This window comes from Chiroxiphia lanceolata, chromosome 12 (genome assembly GCF_009829145.1).
Source record: "Chiroxiphia lanceolata isolate bChiLan1 chromosome 12, bChiLan1.pri, whole genome shotgun sequence".
Lineage (NCBI taxonomy): Eukaryota > Metazoa > Chordata > Aves > Passeriformes > Pipridae > Chiroxiphia > Chiroxiphia lanceolata.
Window position 1 is genome coordinate 6,291,890 of NC_045648.1, and position 27,984 is coordinate 6,319,873.

At 41.5% G+C, this 27,984-nt stretch overlaps 1 protein-coding gene across 7 annotated transcripts in view; it reads right to left on the reverse strand.

Annotated features, from left to right (window-relative positions):
* CHD2 (chromodomain helicase DNA binding protein 2) overlaps window positions 1-27,984 on the reverse strand; it is a 91,395-nt gene that overhangs the window by 56,869 nt on the left and 6,542 nt on the right. For 2 of the 7 annotated variants that reach the window (XM_032700552.1, XM_032700549.1), the window contains exons 2-5: window positions 18,139-18,202; window positions 10,040-10,110; window positions 9,227-9,312; window positions 5,104-5,164 (exon numbers count right to left, since the gene is read on the reverse strand). The gene's annotated coding sequence lies outside the window, so the exon portion shown is untranslated. Of the gene's footprint in view, window positions 1-5,103; window positions 5,165-9,226; window positions 9,313-10,039; window positions 10,111-11,787; window positions 12,107-12,159; window positions 12,392-12,705; window positions 13,129-18,138; window positions 18,203-22,675; window positions 22,729-27,252; window positions 27,349-27,984 lie in introns of those variants that run through there. The other 5 variants (XM_032700550.1, XM_032700553.1, XM_032700547.1 and 2 more) reach the window with 5 other exon arrangements.

A 27,984-nucleotide genomic window follows, 5' to 3' on the forward strand; every position in this document is an offset into this window, starting at 1 on the left:
TCAGTGTTAAACCACTAGAGACACCAATGGTGGGAAATCCAAGATATTTGCTCTTGCAACCATCTTCATTGCACTGACCCATCTCCTGAAGCTGACATTGCTTAGTAAAATGTAAGCCAAAATTTGTAACTACTGTCCACACTCCTTTCTTCAAAGACACAGATCCATCAAAAACAATGTAACAGGCATAAAAACTGGTTTCTTATAGACAGATGGTGACCGGAGAGAAGACATTCCACCATCTCAACCCAGTTTTCCAGCTCAGGAAAGACGTACAGCGCAACAGCAAATGCACTTACAAACAAATGGAATGACTGGTTTAGTTACTGGTGGGAAAGGACATATCAGAAATCAGATGAAAATGGTAACAAGTTACACCAGCTGCCTTTAGCAAGGCTCCTCATCCATATTCCAACTTTACTTGTCACAGAACAGCAACCAAGCTCACAGATGAATGAGAAACCAAACCCAGCAAATGACATCCACAAGGGCAAATACAAACCCAATATCCCCATCTTTCCATCTTCCAAGAAATACAAGTTCAATTTACTTTAAGAAAAACCCTCCTCCTCCTCCTCACATGCAAAACTCAAGAACGGGAAGTTACTAATTGTTAAGAACATCATTTTGAAACCAATGCTGACCGTAGAACTGACATGCAAAAATGGTTTCAAAATGTCTTCACGATTTTGAGTGTCTGCACTCCAACATCAATCTATTCTTTTGAATATGTGTAAGTTTAACCTCATTTTAGTCTGAAAGCCAAATTCACCACTACCCTGTTCCCTGATAACCATGGGCTGATTCTGACAAGTGATGCAGAAATTACCCACTGCCCAGCAAAAAACAGTGGGGCCATCTAGTGGTCTCTGCCTTGGCATCCCAGTTTCCCCAGTCTCATCTCAAAATTACCAGTTACAGTGAAGCAAAGAGCACTGAAACCAGTGCAACAAGCCCCAGTCTGACTTTCACATGTGTCCTGTTTTCTGTTGCTCTATAGACTTCCTTGTTTAAAATACAATGGCAAACTACAGCACACAGAAGTGGAATATGGGATCTGGTAATTCCCTTTGCACTGTGAAACATGCGTAGCTCTAAGAGTATTCGACCCCAGGATCTTCACGTTCTCAAACTGAACATTCAAATTTACAGAAGTGCTTTGTTTCAAGCATTCAACTCATCCTGAATCAAGACAGGTATTAAATATTTTGGAAGATTTTTTTTTCCCCACAATAAATTAAATGAACAGTTTTTGGGGTTGCTTTGGTTTTGGGCTTGGTTTTTTCTTTCCCCCACTGTTCTCATTAATGTAATTTCAAATCTATTTCGGTGTTTGAAGATGAATTAAAATTTTGCATAATTTTTAATGTTAATGCCTTGACCAAGGTATCAGAGCATGGAAAAAAAACCCCACCACAAAGCTGTCCATTATTGTCACAATCAAACACTCAGAAGTACTAACATGAGTGCAGTGAAAACCTCATAAATAGGACCATTAAAATAATTTTAATATTTATATATTATTTTTAATAAGCTTAACATAAGGAAATTTAATTACTGACATTAGCTTTCCCCACCTCTCAAAAAGGTAATTTAGTTACATATTAGTCACCCTTGAAAGGTTCTTTCCAGTTGGGTTGGCCTCTGCCTTAGACACCCATGAGATCTGCCAAAACCAATTTAAGGGCAAATTTCCCTACCAGGTTCAACTACATTGGTTGTTACCAAAAACTTTGCACGTAACCCCACAACTTTTGTCTTAAACTCTTCTCTCAGCCTTGTAAAACAATTAGCAGTAAACAGATCTGATAATGTGTTATAATTACAAACACGTTCTTGTTCTCAAAGTTATTCACACATCAAAAAGATGCCACAGGAATGGCCAAAATATTAATAGCAACCTCTACACTTTGGAAATCTACATTTCACTTAAAAGATTTCACAGTGGTTGTTTACTTATGAATTAAGGCACATTTTACTAACAAGTTTCAATGATGTTATAAAAACATCTTCGTCCAGTAAGACATAGGCAGCGATCCTAACCTGAGGTAGACACTGAAAAGCCCAATTTTTTTCTTAGATGTCACGAGTCTTTCATTCCTTCTCTAACATCAATTAGGCATCAGCCCATTTTTCAAGCTGCTGTTATCTACCAGTTCCTGGTTTGGTTTCCAAGCACAGTATTTTGGTCATGATAAAATCAGAGACCTGGGCAGTCATGTTATAATGACAGAGTACTGACACTCCCTGCCAAGGAAGAGAAATCATTCCCAACCTTGACTATAGGTTCATAAGGCAACAGTTGTGAAACAAAATTTACAAAGTTTTTCTCTTCAGTTTTTTTGTTGCAATTATCTCTTGCTCTATTAAAGACCACAGCAATAAAAGACAATGCCTTATGGCCAAACCCATGGCATCAGCCACTTGAGGTCTATTGAAACCTTCTGTTCCTCAGGTGTGAGACTGAAATCCAACACATACAACATCCATGCATAAGACACCAATACATTTACCAAGTTTTCCAGAGTGAAATCTGAGGCTTCCACTTAAAAACTGAGGTGACCTCCCCTGGAAACAGAATTCACTCCAACAGAAGGAGCTGAATGGACAGAATGAGGTTGTGAACAAACCAAACCTCAAGGTCTACGTTTCAAAGTTCATTAAAGCAAGGTTTTATTCTCAAAGACACATCCCTGGTAACTTTTACACTGGAGGAAAGAGCAGATGTGTCCTTTATGGACAGCAAAGTCCATCATGAGTTACTGTTAGAGATTGCATAGAACGTAAGTGCTCTGGACAGCCCTAATTCTGCTTTTACCATCATTAGATGTTCTGTAAGCACAGTAGTAAAAGCACAAGTCATGTAGGTTTGGGTATTTTTAGCTAAGGCTGTTTGCCAGGTTTCTCAGATTTAGAGAGTAATTCCCGGTAAGATGTGACTTTATTCACAGATGCACTCTTTTCTGGGTGTTATTTTGAAATAATAAACTTTACTGCATTAAGCAAAGTATGTCAACTTCAGTAAAGCTCCCGGTGTTTTCAAGTATTTTCCCTCTTCTCTTAAAAAAATTGAAAATAAAAATCAGTGCTTCAACTAAACATTATCTGTGCTAACCAGAGAGGGCAACACTAGATCTTTTAAGAGCCACAAATTTGAATGCTTTTGCAATTGGTTTTTGAAGCAACTTCATTTGTAGACAACTGTTTCCTGAAGGAAATTAAGGCTTTCACATTCACCCCCTTCCTTTAGGTAAGGATTATAAACCAGAAAAGGATGGAAGAATTACTCGGTGTGTAACTGAAAGGCCAAAGTCCTACTCAAGAAACCAGATGTGACAACAGCTAATTTACAACCCAATGAGAAAACAAACAAAAATGCACATAGAAAGATTTAGGAGTCATATGAAGATTAATATAAAAATGGAACATGAGTCACATGTTTTAGAGATTCTAGCAGATGACTGGGGGCTAGAAAGGCGTCAGTGGATAGCATAGGAAGAGTTTTGAGGAATAGCTGGAAAGAGACACATGGTAAGAAATATGCTGTTCTACACATACCTGCAGTGGGAAAAACAGTTTAAGACTTCTGAAGGAACAAAGCAATAAAACTTACAGAGCCCAGGAGTAGAAGATATTAAATACTTGCCAAAAAGCATCAAAACTAAGCTCAGGTACATGCATTAAAAACTGAATTCCTCCAATTCATGAATTCCACTTTTTTGCTTCAGGACTGAACCTAGTGATAAAACTGGTCCAAAATACAACAGACCCAGAAGCAGCACAAGGCCACACTAACATGGCCTAGCAAGGTTTGCACCCTACCCCTTCATACTCCTCTTTCCTTCTACTAGAGCTCTACATCAGTCTCCACATCATGGGAGTGGATGAGAAGAAAGCACAGGACTTTGGAGCAGCTGTTGTTCAGCACCTGAGGCCACGTAGATGGCAGTGGTTGCTGGAGGGCTCTGCTAACACAGCCATGGGACAGCTAAAAATCACTGTCATCTGTCCACTAAAATAAGAGGATCTGCATCTCGGAACATTTTCCCAAGCTGTGTACAGCCTAAGGAAGGCCTTGCTCAATCATGTATTGTGTCAGACTGAAAAAACTGGCTCTAAGAAACTGCTTCTTTTAAAGAAATTCATATATTCCAAAGCATAGTGCTACAGGAATATAGCTTCACACAAAAAAAGTTAATCCATGTACACAAAATGCAATGGATGCCCTAATTAAAATGCAGAATCGAGGCGTTTTGAATTTTTAAGCAGCCAGAAAGACAAAGGACCTGTGTCTGTCCACAGGCAACTCCCAAGAAGTCACAAAATGTGCCAAGGACAACAAAAGGTCAAGACCAAATTCCTTTTAGTTAAGGAAACTGGAAAAGATTCTGTTCCCATATTCATCCAGTATAGAACTGAATTAATTTTTCTACTCAAGTCTGCCAATTTTGTGTTTTGACTATATGAGGAATGATTTGAAGTCTATCAGCTAGCAGTTTAATTTAAAAAAAAAAAAACAAACCAAACAAACAGAAACTGTACTGGCATTACATATCATTTTGTGCAAAGCCAGACCTTCGTGATGAAAAACAGCAACAGAACACTGTAGAACAGGAGACAGTTACTGTCTGCTCAAAGACTCTCACTGATCCTGACAGACGCGTAAGGACAAAACAAGATGCATGTGAGGCAAGTTCTTCCTGCTGTACTTTCCACACCATTTGTTACCCAAATCGTGTAGTGCCTCTCTAGAGACTCATCTGTGCACCAACCCTTCTGAACCAGCAAACCTACAATAGAAAAGCTCTCAACGAAACATGGAGTCAAGTCACAGGAGAGCAAAGAACTCCAGCCAGATTGAAGGCTGTTCTGCAGTGAGACAGGGGGAGAGCACTATCCAAGTATTGCCCATTCCTAGAGCCCGGGCAGGAACGATCCCAGGATCTTTCTGAAACACCACCTGTGCACACGGCCACGCACAAACGACCTTCAGAATGTATTCAACCAAAAGCTTCAGCCAGTTAAACATTATAGCCATCGTCTGGTTGATTGGGTTTTTTTTAAAAAGCTAAAAAGTAAATGTTATTAGGAATAACAACTTACCAGTACTTCAACCAAGAGCAGCTATTTTGCTTACAGTGAGCAAATCAATTCCTCCACACATCTGTAGGGAAAATGGGATATTAAAAACACTTGAATTAAAATTAAAATAATAAAAAAAATCCTAAGGACCAAGCATTAACCTATGAGTATAACAAGTCCTAACCCCAAATGAAAAAAAACCCCAAGCATTACAGATCACAGCATATGCTAAAAAAGACATTTATAAAAAACTTTGAAGTATCACTAGGGAATGTTTATCAAAGAACCTGTGCAAAACACCCAAGAAATTCAGGCCCAGTCCTGTACACAAATCCCTTGAGAAATTACCACAAAAAACCTTTTTATTCAGGCAGGCATCAAGCAGAAATGAACTTTAGCAAACTGACTTGCCCTTCACAAGATAAAATAAAATACCCTTTCTACTGAGAGGTAGTATCAGCTGGATGAAGGGCAATAATGTAACACATTTATAGGGAACCACTTATCTACTCTGTATCTCAAAATTATCCCTGTATGGGCAAGGTCCGAATGTGAAACCCTGACTTTGAAAATGCTTATTGGCAATCTACATCAATAAAACTTTAATCACAGACATCTTAAAACAAAGGTTATTAAGATTAAACTAAGACCTAAAACTCATGAAACAACTCATGAACTTCCTTTTTACTGTAAATTTGGACCGTGTGAAATTAGCCATAAAAGTTATCCTCCTGACATGTATGAGCAAACTGCTTCTCTTCCGATCCTCTCAGAATCTACTTATATTAAAACATAGCCTCAAACATCATAAAAAGTAATGACCCTATCCAGTGACAGCACACTGTGCAATCCTTTAAATTCTTCCCTTCCTTGTGGCATTTACTCAGATGCCACAGAAAGAAAGCTGTGATGAACAGAATTGGTCATTACTTTGTTGATCTAATTATTTGAAATTATTACGGAAAAAGGTCCCTTTAAAAAAGGGGAAATGACAAAAAATTATATTAGTAAACTGGCATAACCATGTAGAATATACAATGGAATGTACATTTAAAGTTTAAAACATGTATTTAAATGTGCTCCAGCAGCTGCTCTATGAAATGGAAGCACAGAACTTCTGCAAAGTGCCCATCCACCATTTTAGAAGAAACACAACATGGCTGGCTGAACTCTGATCATCCAAGACGCCTCCACCAGTCATTCAAAGCATGAAAATGAACCAGGCAAATACATTCATTTAGGCCCTTTAAATCCTCCTTCTGCCCTTTATGTACATTGCCGTCAAAGAAAGCCACTTAAAAGCTACAATCTGATATATGAAGACAGGTACAGTTAAAGATTGCAGATTTTCAATTTACAGCTCTCAACTGTCTTTAATAACTCACAGCACAGCTACACATTCATCACCTGCAGTTCAAATTGGTTCCTGTTGTCTTTAGTATAGACTGAACACACAGCTACGGTAGTTTCACAGAAACTTTAATGAGGATATTTAATATGACCTTCTGTCACCACAGAGCAGCTTCTTCTAATGACAAAGACTCAACCGAGTTGTGTTTTGACCTCAGCACCATTTTGCAAAAACAATCTAAGTTTGCCCGAATGGTACCACTCAGCAGTAGTGACACTTCTCTACTTGCAAGTGACACGGTGAACCAAACAAGGAGTTTTGTAAAACCACCACCAAGATGTTGATAACACATTAATTTCATTCACACAAGTTATTTTTTCCACTATTACAAAACATACCACTGTATTTTTGAGTTTTCCATGTTAACATCCAAAAAACAATCGTTACCAAACTACAGAATTAATCACAAAGCTGGAGTTTATGCCCAGAGCCACAAATCATAGAGCTTGAAATACAAGTCTGGGTTGAAAAAGAATTAACTTTTCAGGTTAACATCTATATTTCCTATATTTAATAAACATCAAAGTCTTTAATCAGACTACTTGCAGTAATTGTTGTAGCCCATGTGATTAAAAAATTCCACCTCTGTCTAAAAATAAATATGAAATTACTTTTTTTAGGTAGTCTAAGAGCTGTGGCTTATATTTATTTTAAAATTACAGATGCTGTAAGTACAGTACAGCCTCCGGCACACAGAACACACCCTGAATCCATGGCTCCTTCACACCAAGACTGGCAGTGCTGGCTCCAACCATCAGGACAGTGTATCTCCTTTTACAGCAAAAGTGAGGTCAGACACCCAAAAGCTATTACCTGATATCAGATTCTCTCTTGGAATTAATTAGTCTTCTGGCAAAGATTATGTATATCACCACACCAATGCTCTTCCATATAAGATGTCAAACAAGAAGCAATTCTATAAGAATACTTAACATGGCTTCATATCCCCAGAGGAACAGCTTCCTCTACCGAAAAGGTTATTGGGACTCAACCACAGAGGCTCCCCTGACTCCCTTGACCCTCAGGAGCAGCTGCAGGGCAGCCATAAAGATAAAACTTCCTTCAAGTCTCAGTAGTGTGCATCTTAACCTACTGAGGTCTACCTAACGTAGAGATCAAGCTGCCATGTGCTAGATAAAGATATTGCTCTTACAAGAAAAGGTAGCACCAAAGAGCTCAGAAAGTAACATGGGACAAGTAAAACTGCCTTTATTGAAATACCTATTCAGCACAAACAGCATCAGGACAAACATAGGAAAGGTGCAGATTGAAGATCTGATTAAGACTGAAGTGCTCAGTTTCGTATTTATCATGGAACATGCAGGTCAGTCAAGATCTGCTCCTGACACTGTGGGTTTTAATTTTAATATTTAATTTTGCTATTTTTTGAAAAGCAGGTCAGTTAAAAGTTGCACCTTTAGACATTTCAGGATATAACATTAGGAACACAAGTCTTGGGTCTGACAGGCTCCGTCCCCTCATTATCATCAGACTGGTCTTACCTTTATTGTAACAGACTGTGCAATATCTGTGACTTTGACCCTCTAAACTGAAAATTCACATGGGATTTCAGATATGCTCTGTTGTTCTTAAGGTATGTGATCACTTCTAAACACAAACTCTAGTTCTCACAGATCCCATCAGACAGCTACACAACAAAGTTCTAGAAATACTGACACACCATTTGCACATTAGCCGTGTTTGCTGCAGGACATCCATGATGATGGACATGTCCATTATCTGTAATTATTATTTGAATTCGCCTTGCACATCAGCAGTGACTCGCCTTGCAGATAAGGTTTAGTACAACCTGGAGAGATCTTTTATAAAGCTTTGCAAAATTGGCCCATGATTTTTACATGAACAGGCTGAAGGCTTCATCCAAGCCAAAGAAAACAGCTGCACTCAGGTAGGAGTTCACAACTGTATTCTTTAATTATCATGATCAATTATGTAATTTTAAAAAGCCAATTATCTCAAGAGTATTTTTGGGATTCCTGATACAGGTGTCTTCACAAAGACACCTTCTACTTGAGGTCCTGAGTACGCACCTGAGGAACCTGAGCATGGGAAGCTGCGAAAAGGAACCAGTTCAGAGAGGCAAACAAGCTCTCCAACTTTTAATTACACAGTGGGGAAAACCTGACTCAAAGGAAACGTGTTACTCTGACTCTAAATGCAGAATTTTAAAGTGTAAAAGCAAATTATAAATATTAGAAAGTTGATTTGTTTATACTGCAAGGAAGAGAGCAAGATACCTCGTAATGCTTTAGGTTTTTAGAGTCAAATTTACACCAAAAGGAGAATTTCTAAGTTTATTGTATAAAAAATTTATTGGAAAGGAAAAGCTTATGAGTGTCCCTAGCTAATAAACGAATACCTTCAACTAAGGAAAAACATTTCTGAAGTGGTGGTTAGACAATGTCCTTAGGAGATGGGCAATTCTTAGAGACAGTTGGCTTTACTACGTGTCCACAGGGTCACTGCAGGATGTTAAAGTCGTATGTCAGTGACCATAAAAATCTTCGAAGGTGCAGGAGACACGAACAGTGCTGTAGTCAGTACTTACTAACAGTTTTCAAATGCACTGAGCTTGAAGGAAAATAAATTCAACAAGGTAAAACACTGGAGCTTAAACGTTTAATGTTTATTTTGAAAAAAAATTATTTCCAGCATAATTTTTTTTAAAAAAGACACAAAACAAACAAAAAGCCACAACACAGTATAACATACCTGGCACGAACAGTACAGAATTTTGCTCAAGGTCTTTTACCCAACCAGTCATCTGAATCTTTGGAAGAACAATATCCAGTGAGAGCCTTTAAAGAAAAAAAAAGAAAAAACAAAACCAAGTTTGTCTGCAAACAAGGTACACACAGATCTTACCTATAGTCCTGATGTTCTTGACTGACAAACTTTCTGCAAACACGTACGGTGTCTTTCAATTAATAAAAGTGTTACCTACAGTATAACTATATTCTATCCTTGTCAAGCATTAGCCTTTCTGTTCCCAAAAACAAGAAACAGGCCCCAAAAATCTCCTCTACAAGTACTTGAAGTCTTGTGGTACTGCTGTTACTGCTGTCAAATATGAGTTCTACAATATCCCCAACCATTAATGCTGCAAACTCATTAAGTACAAAATACAATCAAAGTTTAATGCAGGTTCTCACTGGTGAAACAGGACACTTAATGAAATGGATTTATATGAAAATACTGTCCTTTTCCAAGGAAATACAAGGCATATATATGTATATACAGAGATTATACAAATAACAATCCACTTAACAAATAGCCTTGGTAAACTAAAATTTATAAAGAAGTAGCAAATAAACATGACATTATTTGAAGACAGTCTACCTGTACCTGCAAAAAAAAAAAAAAAAGGCAGCTTTCTAAAAGTCCAGATAATTTACAAAACGTATCTCCTCCATGTAAAAAATCAGATTTTTTTTTCTTCCCATCTGCACAGTAGCAAAAAGACAAATTTCAAGATTAAAAAAATAAGGAAATGAACATACTACCACAAGTTAGAGCCACTCTTACCTGACAAAATAAGTCATGAACGATTCCTCTGAAGCCAGTCAAAAAATAAGATATTGTTCATGGCATTCTACCTGAAAAAAAAAAAAAGTATGGAAATTTTCAGCATTTTGCTTTAGAAAAGCAGAACAAGTCACATGCCTGAAGTGTATTGATCTTTAGGTAATTATTAAGTCAAGAAAAACTTATGATAGCAGTAACTGTATCTTTAGAACTCAACTCTAAAAATAAAAGGACATTCTTGGCTGAAGAAAAACACAGTGGAGATGAGAGTGACTGACATACAATACACATGATCTGTGTTTTTCATGAATAACTGCGATCTGCTCTTCTGTCTTCCATTACTTTAATTTTGAAAGACTTAGAGATCAAATGCAAATTTAAGATTTTTTATTGAGTAACTTATCACCCAAAACCTCTCACCCCTTGTACTTTTTTACACATTGAGGTCTTTAGAAGTAGGCTATGCAAAATTAAATAAAACCTTTAGTGATAGCAAAGTTATTTCAAAATGGCTTCTGTCATCAGCTTCTCTGAATTTTAAGACCTGACTTGCTTGATCTCCCCAAAAAACGCATCTTTTTTGCCCTTCAGAATACAGTTTTAAAGCCTTCAGCTTCTTTAACCTTTAATCAGATCCCAAACCATGGTCTTTAACACAAGGAACACTATATTTGCACTACCTCTAGTCAACTTTTCCTGCCTTTTGTTAAGGCTAAAATGTTATTTTATTTTACAGCAGTTATATTTATCATCACCACTACTTCATACTTAAGAAGTCTGGAATCATTCGGTAAAGACACAGTTTTAAAAAATGTTCATTGCTAAATTAAAAGGTATCCAAATATAAATTCTAATTCCTACACCTTAAATATAAAAAAGCAGAACTGTTCAACAAAACACATTACGAATTAGGAATTTATTTTCTGAGACAATTATTGCTATTTTATTTTCAGTTGCTAAAAGAAACCAGTCAAAGCTATTTAAAAAAAAAATCCCCTAGCATATTTAAGAAAAGAGAAATCCAACAGACACCCACCTAAAGCTAGAACTTTCTTTAGGGCAAAGTGTGTATGCCAGAACCTGTTCTATACTGCAGAACTGTTGCTGGGGTTATAAAACCACCACAATCTAAATCTAAAATAAAGACACTGAACACTTTGCATAAAGGTGAAGAAGTCCAGCGGCTGCTAAAACCTGTATTTCTATTTCCAAAAAAGGGCAAACTTGTATTGTTGCAATGACGGATCCACATTTGCAGAGGAAGTAGCGAAAAATGTAGATTTACCTCCAACTGCAATGTTTAAAACCTGCGCGGAGTTTTATAACCTTGCTCAAGTGTACACCATAGAAATCCAACAAATATGGCTATACACAGCCTCCAATTAAAACTAAAGTTCTTAATATTTACCTCTTGCTCTACCACAGCGACTTTTTATACATTCAGAATTACAATTTTGCCCTTAAATTGGGAATTGCTGAATGAGAGCCAACGCATAACAAACGTCAGGCATTCCATTTAAACTTGCATTTTTAGAAAGTCTTGCAATACTAAAAACTTCTAAAATTATTATGCACCGAAAAGACGATAAAAAACGCTTCGTAAAGAGAATGACTGTGAGGTCTCTGAAAAACGCATAAACTGAACACAAAAAACAAACCTGACACTCAAGAAACGTTTTTAAAAGCTTTCCATGTAACATACAAACTCATCCGTTTCCTTATCGTGTAATTCATATTTAAGTAACTACCTTTTCTTCTCGTAGCGTCGTCTAAATCACAACCGTAGTATTTTGCCAACTTTAAACTGTAGACTTGGCATGACCGAGCTTTGTTTTTTTCAAGCTTCTAAGTTTCTGCATTCCCGTTTTAATTGCAAAATCAAATTGCACGTAATTCTTAAGAGTTTTCTTTAAAGTTCTGCACCTGAACTGCTGTTTTTCAAGTGAAGTAAATTCTTCTCTATTGTTTCAGCAAAGTACTAATCTGTCTCATCCGCAGCCTGTTTTTTTTCCTTACTGGTTTACAAAGAGTTAAAAGCCAACACCCCACCAAAAAAAAAACAAAACCACCACATCAAGTTTTATTTTTAAGAGAAAAGGACATGGCGTCTTTGTTCTCACAAACTACGAAAACATATTCCCATCCGAGCAGCGACGGCAACAAACGCTCTTTACACCGACACGGGGCTAAACATTTAAGTGATGATGTCGTACAGCCTTCACCTCTCCCCCCTCCCTCCTCTGCTGCATTGGAGTTCCAGGCTGGTTTGCAGATGCCCCCCTCGTCCGCCGCGCTGGGGGAGCCGCTCTGCAGCCCCCCCTGTGTCCGGTGCCGCACCGGGGACCCAAAAGCCGCCGCTGTCCCCTCGGTGCTGCATCGGGGCCGGGGCGTGCGGAGCCCCGCGGGTGCTGCAGGGCAGGGACGGCAGCGCCGCAGCCGCCGAGGGGCACCGGGGCTCCCCCGGTCCCGCCGCTCCCCCTCAGCCCCGCGCGGGCAGGACACGGGTGGGGGTCCCCGAGAGTCCCCGTGGGTCCCCTCACCGAGCGGCGGGGGGGCGAGGAGGGGGCAGGGAGAGGCAGCTCCCCCTCCCCCTCCCGCTCCAAGGACATTTTTTTTTCCTCCCAAGGACAAAGGACAATGAGGAGCGCGGAGACTCCGGCACTTACCCGGCGAAGAGCAGCCCGCTGGCCGGCACCGGGGGCCCCAAGGACGGGGCGCTGCTTCCCTGCTCGCCCTGCCCGCGGCCAAGGGCGGCCCCGCGCCCGCCCGGCGAGGGAGCGGCGCGAGCAGCGCTCCGCAGCCTCGGCGCCATTGCTGCCTGCCCGTCGCAGCTCCTCTCGGCAGCCCCACTCGCCGCCCTCCGCAGCTCCGGAGCCCCCAGAGTGCCGGGCCCAACTTGGCCCTCGAGCGCGGCACCCGGGGCGCCGGCCGGGTGTCCCCGGAGCGAGCGGCGGGGAGCGCGCCCGGGAGCCGTGCGGGAGCCGCGGCTGCTCCCCGGCCATCTTGTGCCGTGTGTGTGAGGGAGCCTCCGCCGTCTCCTCTCAACTCCTTCCTCCCCTCCCCCCGCACAACATGGCCGCCCGCTCGCTCCTCACTGCGGCGGGGAAGGGGCGGCCCCCCGCGCGCGCCCCGCCCCTCCCCGCGCGCCGCTCCGCTTCGCCCCGCCCTCGGCTGCGCGCGCGCGCCGCGGCCGCGGCCTCCTATTGGCCCGCGTTTCCCGCCTCGGCCGCTCCGCATTGGCTGCCGCCGCCTCCCCGCGCGCGACCGCAGCCACCGCCCTCAGGGGGAGGCGGGGCGGGAGTCGCCACCGCCCCCTCCCAGTCCCACCTGGCTGGGCCGAGCCCACCTCCGCCCGCCCCAGCCCAGCCCTGACCCTGCTCGGTCCGAGCGCCGCCTTCTCTGACAGACCCTTCTCCAGACATCTCTTCATACCCTCGCCTGCCTGCACTGATACACAGCAGGGTTCACCCCCCCTGAGGTGGCTGCTGGCGCCCCGCATGTCGCGGCCCCGCGTGCTGCCATTCACTCTGTTCTCATCAGCCCTTGACATGGCCTGGCCCAGGGGCAGCTCACCCTCCAGGCTCACCACAGAAAGCAGGGCCACAAACCCCTCTACTCTGATCCGGGTACACACCCTGTGTTGTGCACCCTCAGCTCCTGAGGGACGGAGCCACAACAACCCCACACCCGCCCCTCTGCCACATCACTCCCAGCCCTCGCTCAGGAACAGCGCAGGCACCCAAATAAAACTGGGTGTCCTGCTTTTTTTAGTCAACACCATAGAAACTGTCTGGCTGCCAACCTCACCAGGACACTGTCTCCTATTTTGACTACAGCCATGGAAACCACTTCAGATATCAGCAGGATGGAAGGGCATCCCCCCCATTCTTGGTCACCGCCATCAGTGCTGTCCCCAACTCCAGCTATGGTGTTCCTGTGCGAGAAGCACACCCAGCAAACATGACTAGAATTATTATTTATGTACTTCAGCAGTCACTTTAAATTATACATATGCCTTTACCTTCTTTCATTTGCCCAATTTGCTCCATTAAAACCAGAAATTTTCCCATTCTTCCTTTTTCATACTAACAATGTCAGTAGTTATGGCGGAATTAAACCCACAATGCTTCAAGTGATTATGGAAGGTCTCAGGAGCCAGTCTGGCTCTTGAAATCACACAGTCAGACTTTTAGCAGCTCTCTCCTCAGCTGGGTCCTGGAAAAGCCTCAAGGAGGTGGTCAGCTGAACAGAATCAATCACTATGACTTTGAGCCGAGAAATGTATTTCCTTTCAAAATACAGAGAAAAGCTGACCTCGTGTATAGGATAGCAGGGGATATCTACTGCTTGTAGACAGTGGGATAAGGTGTTACCATCTTCAAAGGCGAGATGGTGGAGGCCCACATAAAGGTACCACAGCATGGGAGCCTCCTGCCAAGAAATCAGTGGTGGAACAAAACAGCAGATGCAGCTTCTCACTGAAAAAGGGCAAAAGGCCTTTTTTTTCCCCTCACAAGAAAAAGAATTGAAGTTTTGGTCTACAGAGACTATGGAGAGCGGGAGGCCTGCTCTGCAACTTCATTGCTATTCAGATTCCTGCAAAAGCCAATCCTCTTGCTCTCAGTGGAAGTGCTCACACGTAACTGTATGTAAAGGTGCTCGCATGGACAGAATCCAGATGTTGTCCTCCTTGGAAAACCACCAACAGTGAAAACAAGGGGGAAGGCAGGAACTAGATAAAAGCAGGGTGCAGCAACAGCACTTCTACTGATGTCAGCATTTTCAGCTGACCCTGCAAGGTACAACTTCATAGCACGGACCAAGATTTGGAATTCCATGTAAAATTTCCAGCCTTTCTATTGTTTCTCCACAGAACAGAAGTATATTTCTATAAAAATATATAGAGTGTGATCACTTGCAATAAGCACATGAAAGAGGGAAAAGAGATCAGGCATTCTAGACATAATTGCACTTTGTAAGAGTAGTGTGATTCCAGTCAGGAGAGTTTAAGATTATAACCAAACAAGACCTAACCTGTGTGCTCAGACTGTTATCTGATTTTCTCTAACTATACCAGACTGTCTAGCATAAGAGACTGTTCTTTTTAAAAAATATCCGTGTACATTTAGAGACAGAAATGTTTTTGGAAGTGCCTTACTCCATTGCTGCTACATGTAACCAAAAAATTACTGGAAGTTAAATGTATTCAGTGATGCTCTTTTGCTTCCTCGTGCACCAAAGCCTAAAGCAGCTCCAGAAAACCTTACAGGAGTATCCATGACCTCCTCTGTTTTTTGGCTCCAAGCAAGTCGTATGGAGGTGAACACAAGTGTACTCTCTCTCTAGAGCCATGGTTCTCCTCACACAGCTTTGCTGTTCCTTACCAGTAACAGTCTGTGTCCTTCTTCCTAATGCAACAGTGGAACAAAATTGTCACTCCTACTGCTTCTGCAGTTACCCCATTCTTTTTCTTCTAAATTCAGCATTTCTACACTGCAATTTCCTCCATGCAGTTCACTCCTTCTCTTTCAGATGACACACTTTCTTCCTTTGTGTATCATTAGACCAAATACTTCAGCCATGTTTTATGAACCACACGTCTGATACTAACGAGACAACGTAATGTTTCCATTACTAATTTGGGAACTATTTTCTGAGATTGCGTCGTGGCTGGAATTCCAGATAGAGGCACATAACCTCACTTTCTGGTATTCTATTTTCTTCTAGAACCCTTTTTCCCTCCTCCCCCAGCCCCAATGTTATTATCCCTTAGGGACAACATACAAAGGCACACTGATTTCACAGGGCCCATCCCTTCCCTGCTTGCCCCAGCGTGTCCTCTGTACCAGAGGATACCAAAAGGTTGGTGAAGCGGCTTGTTCTCCGTGATACGCAGGGTGCAAGGGTAGCACACAAATCTCTAGAGACACAAATATAGTGGGAAGGCAAACATTGGACAAAAGAGTTAAGTATTGTATCTGCCTTTTGAAGTGGAAAACAGGAGTCTAAGCAAGACTGAGAGATGTGCAGTGTCACCAAGCTTTTCTTCAACCAAATCTCTCACTTTTCAGGAGAAATCAGGCCCTAAATCAAACAGAATAGTTTAGATTGCTTCAACAGAGGCTATGCAAACAGGACATCAAACACCCTTTGAGCACAGTGAGCTATTTGTGGGAGGCATTTAACTTCCTGCAAACTTTGTGTTCAAAATTGTCTCTGTCCCAAATCATGTAGAGCTCTATTTTGAGTTTTTGTATGTAACGTGTTAGCATGTTGGTCAAACAAACAAACAAGCTGGGCTTCTTTTTTCTCCTTCTGTTTCCTTCCTCGGTAATTCACTATTAAAATCACAGTAACTGCACAGGTAGATACAAATTTGCCTTCTAAGCATGGAGCCACCTTCCCTGTGGGACTGGTGGAGATGATTATGGTGTATTGATCCCAGCCAAAGCTTTTTGCTCCTGTCACAAGACAAGCAACAAACTCAGCAGCAGCAAGGATAAAACTGAGCTCTAGCAATGAACTCATGCTGTTCATTCTGCTAGGAGCCTGGAACTGGAATTCAAATCCAGAGTTTTGCTCCAGCCAGTAATGAATAATTGCAAACACATCTACACACATAGAGAGAACTTTTACATATGCCCTTTTTGTTCCTAGGATTTAACACTGGAAACTGAGATTATGTTAATATGGAGGGCTTGCTGGCACTTTTATGGGGCTCATGTTCAGAATCTGAAACCTTGTGTGCAGCAAGAAAAAGATTTATTACCATGAGTAATTAGAAACAAATTCTTATCAGTGTCAAACATATGGTAAAGAAAAAATCTTTCAGTCTAAGCCAAACTTCAGTGTTTTTTTCAGTTTATTCAAAATGAAGCTACTTTAACCAAGATTCAGCTCTTTTTATTCCTGTTTTCAAAGAAAAATAAGTTATTAATAAAAAGTATAATGACTAAATGGAAGTCAAAAAAGGATTCAATGTATTCTGTGGGATTTAATGATCTCTCCTAAGCAAATTTTTAACTTGTTGGTCACAATGCATCAAAGAATCAGTTCTGCTCCTGTACATGTGATCTTGTGGCCTGAGCTCAAATTTTAGATCTACAAGCTCCTTAACAACCGATCCGCGTTGCTGTTTCAGTTTTGCATGAGTTCCTGTGTAGAATAAGAAAAATGACAGAACAGCAACTATTGTTTGGTGAGAGGATTGATTATCACACTTTATATTAACTTGACTAAGGAATGTACACACATTTTTTTGGAGGGGATATCAAGTCCACTTTTTTAAGGAGGTTTGAAACTTGAAGTTCTTTGTTGTTATTACAGATCATCTTCAAATTATCCCTTGTTGCCATCTTAACTGTAAGAAAGAGATCATCTCAGTCAAGGTATATATGCTGTATTTGGTCAACATCTAACACACAGTTACTGCCTTAAATGGCAGCCTTAGATGTGTAAGAAAAGTCAGAAAGACACAGTAGTCCTTATTTTGATGATATCTTCCAAGACTTTTAAACTCCAGACTGTTTCAAACTTAAAGAATAGGGGTGATTGGAATAATATGTTTAATTGCTTCTTAATGTAAATCATTGTTCTTGGAACAACAAATCTGTTTCTTCACGCTCCCCTTTTTTAAACCTTGCTACTTGTATGCAGTGATGTGTTTTTTCAAGGTCAGCTTTTAGGTAACAAACTGTTCTGCTTGGCTTGAAAAACTTTTATAAGAGGACAGGGACATGGTAGAAAAAACACTGACTATTTTGCCTGTACCTGCTTAGACACAGGAATTGATAAAAGTGTTAACGAGGTATTACATGTCTCCTCACTCGAAAAAGAATGATGCAACTTTGCTCATGACTGAAATCAGCTCTGAAAGCAAACAAGAAACTAAAGTGCACCTTCCCAGGGATTGCAGTGCTGGTGGGTACAGCATGAGAAGGCAGGTGCTGTGACCTGACTTACACACGTTAACTGCTCTGCACTGATGAAATTTGCTGCTTGAAAACTTCAGGACTGGAAACATGCAAGGATTAGTAACAGTGGTAGGCTTTAAAATCACTTTAAAAGGTAGAAGCTGCAAGCAGTGTTCTTTATCTCACCATCTTGGCTGTAAACACGGTCTGAAGAGTTACAGGAGTGTTCTGTCATTGTTTTATCAAGAGTCTGTTAAAAAAAAAAGCATTGGCATGATTAAGAGAGTCATACCCAATCTTGTGTTTCAAAATAAAGACACTGTTCTCCCATTTTTCAATATGCCACAGAATTGTTACGAAAAGAGTCAGAATATTTCATAGCTTTTAAGCCAAATCTTCAGAATATTTGGATTTCAAATGTAGTTGTGAAATTACATTTTTAGTATAGACAATGAAATTAATAATTTAATTTTTAAACTCAGATATTTGAAATTCTAACATGATTACTTCCTTATGCACATTTAAAGCTCGTTTTCCAAAGGCATTTACCTGTCCATCCTTGAAATTTATTTGCTGCAAACATGAGCCAGTAAAGCTTGACTGCTTAAGTGTTTGAGGAGTATGATCAGAAAAGGGAAAACAGGCTTAGCACAAATATGTGTTAACAATTAAAATCAAGGACAAAAAAAATTCCCAACTATAAACTCTAGTTTTCATTTTCTACCAACTCTCCATCTGAGTTCTAGTGCAGACTTTGGAAAGTTTAGATGATGAGCATAACAACAACTATACTTTCTTGGTAAATCACCTTGGAATTTTGGAAACAAAGGGCTTCATACTAGCCTTGGAAACATGATGAATTTCACTCAAATCGAACAAGATGAATTACAGCTACTCTAGAATGAAAAGAAAAACAGCCCAGGCCTCCAAAACCACAAATATAGAACTGGGATTTTATTTCAAGCAAGTTTCAAGCCTGTTTCCATAATGATCTTCATTCCTGTCTCCTGTGTACAGGGAGCACCGTAGGGCATTTATTGATTGCTCTATAAGAGTTGACAAAATGATGCATTATTCAGCAAATTGCCACATGCAGGGAAAAGAAACTGTACCTTTTCTTCTGAAATCTTACAGGCATATAATTTTTTTATTTTTATAGACAGTCTGAGAAAGCCCTGAATCACCCTGTTGTAATGCACCATATATATAAAAGACCCCTTACATTACTAACTCAAAACAAACTTCTTCATATTTGTCAATACTTGTTAGATGTGGGGTCCAGTCAATTTTTGCTGTAGTGATTCACCACACACTTAGATTAGAATGCCACCTGAAAAGAAATAGCTCCTGTGTCAGGCTCATGTTTCCCATGAGCTTTTATATTTTCTTCCTGCAGTCAATTCACTATAAACTGGCTCCTGACAGAGCTTTACCCAGCTGGGAGAGCTCATCAGCTCAGGGACTAGAGCAGCTCTGGACCTGTCGGCCACCTAAACTCCAGATTTAGCAGCTTTAACTGTTGCAGGAAGGAGATTTACATGCTGAAACAAATACTCTCTCTCTCTCTGACCAAGCCATTAACAGTGACAATCTTGTCTCAGCTTGAAACCATTCACAGCTCACTTTTTTAAAAAATATTTAGTAACAGATTACTATTAGACAGTGAGCTGGGAGAAAACGTAAGCAGTCCAAGAAAACGCTGTTGGTACAGTCCTGTCACCAAATTAGGTCAATGGCTCTTTGTGCAATTAAAGCAGCAGAGGAAATGCAAGATGACTTGGGTGAGACATCCACAGCACTTAATCACCACCTGAAAAATCTGACTGCCACCTTCATGGCCATTTCACCCAGTGGAAGACCCCAACAGGGTTCTGCAGGCCCAGAATTGACTTATTTTCTTCTAGATTTAATAATGCCTCTAAAAAGAAGCTATCACCTCTCTCTACAAATGTGTCTTGGATTAAGGTCTAGAAACATTGAATTTAATGACAAAAGCTGAGATTTTGATCTCTTCTTGTTACTCCAAACACATGGGTCTTAAGTTATGCGCCTGTGCCTTTAATTCATCACTGAATAATTACATTTATGTCAGTGGAATCACTCCAGGTTTTTCTTGGTGTGCCTAAAGTGAATGTTGTCCTAAGGATTTGGAAGCATATGAAGTGAATTTAGGAATGAACATGTATGTCAGTAGTTGGAAAATGCAACTGAAATTACCTATCCCAGTCTGTAGAAGGAAAGAGAACGTGAAGCAGAGGTCTAAATTTCAAGAGTAAAAGCAAGCCTGTAGCTTTGAACATGTAGGTATAATTGCATCAGCATTCCCTGTATTTTCCCCAACATTTCTTCTTCTTTCCTATTTTTAATAATGATAGCAAAAGGAATAATATAAATTTAAGTTGTCCTGGGTACTTCACCTCTTACTCATCTCCTTCAGTAAAATTTTAAAACCTTTCCATAAAACAGAATATTGACTATGAAGAGACCAAATGTTAGATTCAAGTGGAAGGAAATAGGTCAAAATAAAATGCACTTAACTGAGAAACTATCTCAAATTTTCTTGTAATGTGCCACACGCTACTGGTACTACACAGTGCATTTGAATACTCTGACACAGTATGTAAGACAAAGGAAACCATAGAACACTTTGGGGTGGAAAAATGCATGGGAGATATAAGTTTCTTGGTGTAGGAGTTGGTCAAATGCTTGAATAATTTAGAATCATAATATGCACAAAAATGAAACACCGTAACTTTAATAACCGGCTTTTTTTTTCCCCTTAAACTCCAATTATTAGGATATTGTGCTCCAGGCAGCACATCAGGTGCTGATAATGAACATTCAGAGACAGGACTTTTGCTGTATGAAAGAAAAGTATTCTGCTCAAAAGATTAATAAAGGATTATCTTCTTGTGTATACATATATATACACACACACACTGAACAGAATGAAAATTGGAACCAAAAATGAAGTTGAAGTCTACTCAGCTGTTGTTAATAAAATGGAATTAAGTTTAGGAGAAAACATAACCTAATTAGGACGTTATGAAAGGCACATTAGTGTATGCTGGAAAAGTAATTTTTATATATGAAAACTATTTTATGCTTTATATTATCTGTATAATACACAGTGTTACACAAACAAACCAAGGATGTGCATGAAGTTCACACTAAAGCTCTTTACTATATATATTGCTATATGTGATCAGTGCACGCTGCATTCATGTTACATTTGACCTGCAGATGTAATGTAACCTCAGCAGAGTACAAGAGAGCAATCAAGAAAATAATGATCTTGGGGTGGCAAAGAGGTTTCTCTACATTGCTTTTCTGTAATGAAGGAATCACTGTCTCACAGAAATCTTTTCAGGTGGCAGGCTTGAAAAGGAAACACCTTCACACCAGAGCGAGGAGATCAGAAAGCTTGCAAAATTCAACTGCAGCTAATGTGGAGGAATCTGACTTAGTCTTGGTTTTAAAAATGACTGATATTCCTTGCAAACTTAGTTGGGATTTGAATCCATGGCTGGAAGTTATCAAGTCTTTCGTGAGCAGCTGAAATAACGATGGCTGCTTTCCTCAGAGTAGGCAGCCACACACCCAACTGTGCTGCACTGCTGCAGCATTCCTGATCCTGTGCCATATTCCAGCAGAGGCTGTGATATTCCTGAGCTACACTTTACTGACCAGTCAGTTGGGTCAGCAAGGAAAGTGAGCAGAGACCCTTTGCACTAATTTTGTAGTTCGTCCTTTAGCAGATGCACTAATTCATTTCTATAACCTGCAGCCTCCCCCAAAGTGCAGAAACTCCAGAAGTGAAATTTATTGAAGCTGAACATCAGATCAAAAGCTTCAGGCCTCTTGCAGCACGATTTCATTAGCTCTGCCTCCTCAAGAAGTCAGAAAAAAAATACAGCTACATGAAAAAAAAATGAGCAGCTTTTTCTGACTCTGAAACCAGAAAATAATGACATGAAACCAAAATCAAATGCAGCACTATCACTTGTATTTTCAAATGCCAGCATTAATTCTCTCTCGCAGCTCCCAGAGACTTGTTAAACAAATGAGCCCTATAATGTATTTTGCAAGTGAAAGGTCCTGGAGTGGAAGAAGTCAACTCCAATACAGAAGGCCCTTAACAGAAACACTGCAGTTTGCTCCAGGAGTTTTGCACCGAAGGGGATCTGCCTGACCTCTCTCCTGCCACAATCCCTATTTTCTCCTTTGATCAAACAAGCAGTTCTGCAGCACTAGCAATAGTCTGGGCTTTTAGATCAAAACTAGTATCTCAAAACCTGGAAGTCAAGTCAGCTCATGCAAATCACAAAGGGCTGGTTTTGTGTGTGCACAGTCCAGTCAGGTATCTTTTTATACTAGAGAAAAATTCTCTATTTAAAACATGCCTGATGAACTGCATTTTCCCTGCACACCTGGGCCATGCCCGGGATGCTGAGTGCTCAGCCACGCTGTCATCCTGATTATCCTCCCTATGCCCTTGGGGGCATTTTCGGAGCCAATTTACACCTCTAATATTTTTTCTCTCCTGGATAGAGACCTGATTTTGCTTGCACATTTTAATCCCTTCAGAAGAACTTTTCCCTTTTCCCTCCAGTTTTTCTCACTTGTTGTTATTACTTTTTTCCCCTTAAGTTTAAAAATTAAAGCCTTTGGACTGAAAGAGGGTGGAGGAAGAATGAAGAAGCTTCAAACCAGGGAGAAAAACCTTAAAATCCGAATTTCCATGAACAGCACAACATGTCTCCTCCCGCTGCATTAATGCTGCCTCACGAAATGGCGACGGCCTCTGCAGGCAGCTTCCTAAGAACACCCACGGCTCCTCGGGAAAACAGAAATGCAATTTTTATTTTTTTTTTCCCCCTAAAGCTTTCATTTTTCTCTCTGTACATTCAGCCCCTCGGTGACTGCCCAGAGCCCTCTGCAAAGCCATAAACTGACGTGGAGCTTTTGGATACCCCCGGGATTCTCCCCCGCCCTGGCGTGGGGCCCGTGGGTGTGTGGGGCTGTGGGGTCGAGCGCCTGGACACTGATAAATAAATATCAGCACAAATAAATGTGCTGATTCAGCCACTATCGCCACGTTCTTGCGTTTCCAGAATTTTCTCCCTCCGCTTCCCAAATATAAAGGGAGTTTTTGTGCTGAACACCGAGCCGGGAGCACTGGCGGGCTCGGCGCAGGGCGCCATGTGGTATTTGGTTTCTCTACAGTTCATGTTTTTATAATGAAGGGGGAAGGGAAGGAAGGGAGCTGCTCCTACCAGCATGCCAATAATCTGTTGCAAAGGACTGGAGCTCTCAGAGCCAATTAGTCCTCCAGTTAACCATTTACCTGCTGAAATAAATCCAGTCCCAGGCATGGAATCAGCAGGATTCGAGACAGAAAACCCTGTGTGGGTACGCAGGGCATTGAGCTCGGGCAGATTTGTGCCCAGATGCAATTTGCTACACTTTAATACTAAGTGCTTTTTACACAAACTGGCCACTGAAAGTTCCTTGGGTCACAGCATGCAAAGGTGGGACGGCTATATCCAGAACACATATACCATACAATTTTTCAAAGCTGGATCAGAATCTGTGCCAGCCTGTGGTAGAACCATGAAAGCCACCCACAGGAGCTGCATTTCCGATATGGATATCAGGTGGGGACAAGTCTCTGCCACAGGAATGGTAAATCCATGGTGGGGTCGGAAGGGCCAAGATGCTGCCCTGGCAGAGAAGGGTGGATGTGTCACTGCAACATCTCCCAGCAATGCTGTTGTGGATGGAAAAATACCATTAAGGTGGGACAAACTTCAGGAAAGCAATGCCAGAGTCTGTCTCCCTCTAAATGTGATGTCTCCATCATCCAGACACAAAGCCATGCTTTGGACCTCCCTGCACCAGTCTTGTTTTTCCAACCCCTTAACCGCATCAGAATAAGACCAAAAAAATTACTTCTTTTTATATTCTGCAGTTTAATTTGTCATAAGTTTTTAATGCCTCAGGCAGTCTAGCTCATGGCTTGTTGTGCACCATTGAACAAGCCAGGGAAGAAGACACACAGAGAATTCTCATCCTCCATCTTTTTCTCTGGGGGCAAGTCTGAACATGGTCAGAGAGCCCAGACAAATTAGTCTTAATGCACAGCAACAGTAACCTGCTCCTGCTTGACCCAGAGGGTTGATAAACCTATTTTTGTCCTCCTTTTTTATCCCATGACGTACCAGCGAATATTGGATCAGACTCTCAGGGATGCCAGAAGAACCAGCAAAGTTTGCATAGCACAATGGAGTGCCCAGTGTAGCAGAAGCAGGCTCTGCACCCCAGCTCAGCAGCCCTGGCAAGCAGCAGAGTTTATTTGCTTGGGAGGGGCTGTACTAGTGCGGCATATCTGCTTCCAGCCCAAGCAAGTACTGCAGTGCACATGAAAGGCATATTCTGACATCACTACCCTCTCTAATGGACAAAAATGAAGTCAAACTTCTCTGCTTGCCATGGAGAAAATCCAGTGCCCATGGAAGTTGCGTGCTGCCCCACTTGAAGGGCTACAGCAAGACTGACACTGTAACACATCTCACTTTTAAGCTCCAAGAGGGATTCTGACTACATTAAAGTATAACTTTACATTCAAATTAAAAACACCGGGAGCGTGGGTGGAAACGTAATGGTAAAAAACCAGCAGATTATTTAGGCATGTGAGCTGTCAGAGCTCTGGCAACACAAGAGATCTCTTGTTCCTGCTGCCTCCCACAGCTGCATTCACTAAATATATCCTGGGCTGAGAGCTGCATTTCTCCACCCCTTCCTCAGCCCAATCCCCTTTGCACAAACACCACCCAGATCCCTTGGGACAGGCAGTGAGGCAGCAGCAATGCCCTAGTTACAGACAGCACGAAGGACAGAAGGGACTAATCATGCCTGCAACCAGGTGAAATTGTAACATCCACAGCTTTTTTTGGAGAGGGAGTGCATGCAGCTGATCCATATTTAACTTAAAAATAGAGTCGTTTGTTCTCCATAAGGATACACCCCATTCGTATGACAGAATCAGTTACTGGAAGTTATTCCCATCAGACGATTTTCAATAGCTTATGGAAAAAAAATATTGTGATCTCGGAGGAAATTCAAGCAGAAGAATGGCCACCTCTGTAAAAAAAATAAACAAACAAAAAACCCCCAGAAAACAACAACAACAACTAAAAATAAAAATCAAGCTGGCAGATGGGGAGGTGAGCAGTGGTCTACAGTGCCTTGGGGACTGTGAGGCTCACAGAGAGCAACCCGTTTTGCCTCTGTGGCATGTTGCCTGATCATACATCCACCTCAGGGGGGAAAAAGATCCATACCACTGAATTTCTGTAGGACTAAGGTTTGTTCCCCCATGACCTCTGCCGTGCTCTTCACATTTCTCCCATCTTCCCTTTGCATCCTTTTCTCGCAAGGACACATTCTTTGGCTCAGCACAACAGAACCTTGGTCCCAACCACAGCCTTGAGACACTGCTGCAGTCACAGCAACAAAGAGGGGGAAGAGCTGCCCCTTCTGATAGAATGAATTCTATAGTGGATCAAATTGTGGCAGAAAAAAAAAAAAGTCATCTTGGTGTCTTTCCTCAAGCTGTGAGCCAGCAGGGATTTTGACCCTCCTGGTCCCTGCTACTTCCTTTCCTCACAGGTCCCCATTTCTTCAACACCTCCAGTTCCACTAGCAGCAAAGCAAATTTGACAGAATCTCGTTAATTTTTCAAGCTTTCTCATTTTAAGAAGTTAGTGGGAGCAGACTGTATCTTGCAATCGAACCTCACAGGAGGGAGAATCAAATATCTCATGCATGACCTTAATCCTTAGGATTTTGCAGTTAGTTGCTCTTGTAATCTCAATACCCAGAGCTTATTACACATTCAAAACATATCTATAGCCCTAGAACATTTTGCAACAAAAGGAACCCACATTCATTTTGATATAATTATTCAGTCACACCAGTCACATGCTTGCTGTGGAATAAATATAAATACTGGGCCTTTGGGAATAACTGGCAGACTTAAAAGTGTAAAAAAACCCAAACCCAAGAAGGAAATAATCTATTATATAAGGAAAAAAGATCAGGTTTAGATGTCAAATTGCAGTCGAGGAAAATGGCAAATTATGTATGAAGAGTCTTTTGTAATTTTTTTCTATCTGCAAACCAAAGAACTGAAACTCATACTTAAGCATCTACGTAAAGTAAGGAGTTTATTTTCAAAGGTAGGAATATCATTTGAGGCATTTAAAACCCCTTGAAATCAGATAATTAATTCACCAAATGGCCACAGGTCCCTAAGCTTAGATTGTTGAAAGCTAAAAAAAGTTTAGAAAATTATGCTGTGGTTTTTGTGTCTTTCCTGAACATTCTTTCCTTCTCTGCTTTTCTTGCCTTCTTGAAACAAAATGTTCTCAAACACTGTTCTAATTTTGTAGTTGGAAATTGTCACTCTTTTAGTTAGGGATGTTGCTGTACAAGAGCTACACTGGCTGTACTGGAAACCAGCCCCGTTCGCTGGAGACAGACCTGGGTTTGCCTGCTCTGATCTCTAAGGTCTGCGGGATCCTGTGGATTTCAGAGCACATGTAGGAAGATGCAGTCCCATCTCTGTGCTTTTAAGAAGGAAATACAAAATGTGAAACCAGGTGTTAAACTTGAGCCACAGAGGAGCGGGGGGAGCGTGAGTTACCTTCAACAGAAGGTAACCTGCAGTTCTAAAAACAAAGGCATAAGGAGCTGGGATAGAAGGTTTCATTTCTCAAACAAGGCAGCGACTCACCCACATTCCTAAGTGTGCAAACAAGGGAGGCAAACCCTCCTCCTGGCAGACCAGATCTTCTGCATTTTACTGTGTAGAGCAAATCCCAAGCAGAGGCAAGCTGTGGTGGTGGTGTGTTATAGCAGACACAGCTCAGGGCAAATGTATTTTGGAAAGGGACCCTCCTTTGTGCACCTCTGCATTTATATGTGCCTACTCGAAAAAATTAAAGAGTTCAGAAGTTCCGCTTTTCACTTCTGAAAACACAATGAAAAGGAAAAGGGCCACTACTAGCAGTCGGTTTTCAAGAGCCAAACTCATCTTTTCTTAGATACCAAGGTTTTCTAAGATTGCTAAGAGGCAGTAGGTTACTTTAAAAAAATAAAACAATCCAAAGACAGATAAGAAAAGCCAAAAAGTTCACTGAACAGAGAGCCAAGCACTGTGTAGTGTGGATAAGGTGCTGTTTCTAACCATCAAGTTATCCATACGGGAAAATCTGACATAGGGATACGGAAACTCACCATCCTAAATGTCTGCTCAGTCATTCCCATCACACAAGGCACACTTCACTGATGGAGGACAAGCATATTCCTGGTGACAGATGGCATGTAGCCAGGCTGCTACATGCCCAACTCCACCCTTCCCGTATGGCTCTCCAGGAGGTGGGGAACACTGTGCAGGTCCCCAGATGGTCACGGCATCAACTGAGCTGCTGGGTGGCAGCAGTGGAGCCCTCAGCACCAGGGGTGAGGAGGAGGTGGTGGAAAGGCTGGATGTGAGAAAACAGGACCAAAAAGGAGCCCAGAAAGCAAAGAACATGGCTAAGTTGCAAGAGAAACTGCAGGAAGCCAGTATCTTTAAACTGTAAACCTCAGAGAGGTTGTGGTTAGGAGACACATGTTGCAGGGTGACAGGGCTGCAGGGAGAGCTATGCCTGTGCCCAGGAGAGACACCTCAAAGCCACCATGCATGTGGAGCCCCTCAAGGAGCAGTGCTGGGTAGGTGGTCCCTCTGTAGTTGTGCCAGGGCTCTGCTGAGTGAGGTTTGTTCATCTGTGGATGAAGGAGGATGTGAGACTGAGAGCACAAAATTCCCCTTGGGCTTCATACTTCATGAAGCAGAATTAAGGCTGATGCTCAGTGTGTTCCACTTTGTATCAAATTTTTCAATTCTCACATTTCCACACCCCCAAATAACATGTTTATTCATACTCTTGAAGGTGCCTGGAGCTGCTGCAGAAGGCAAGTGGCAGC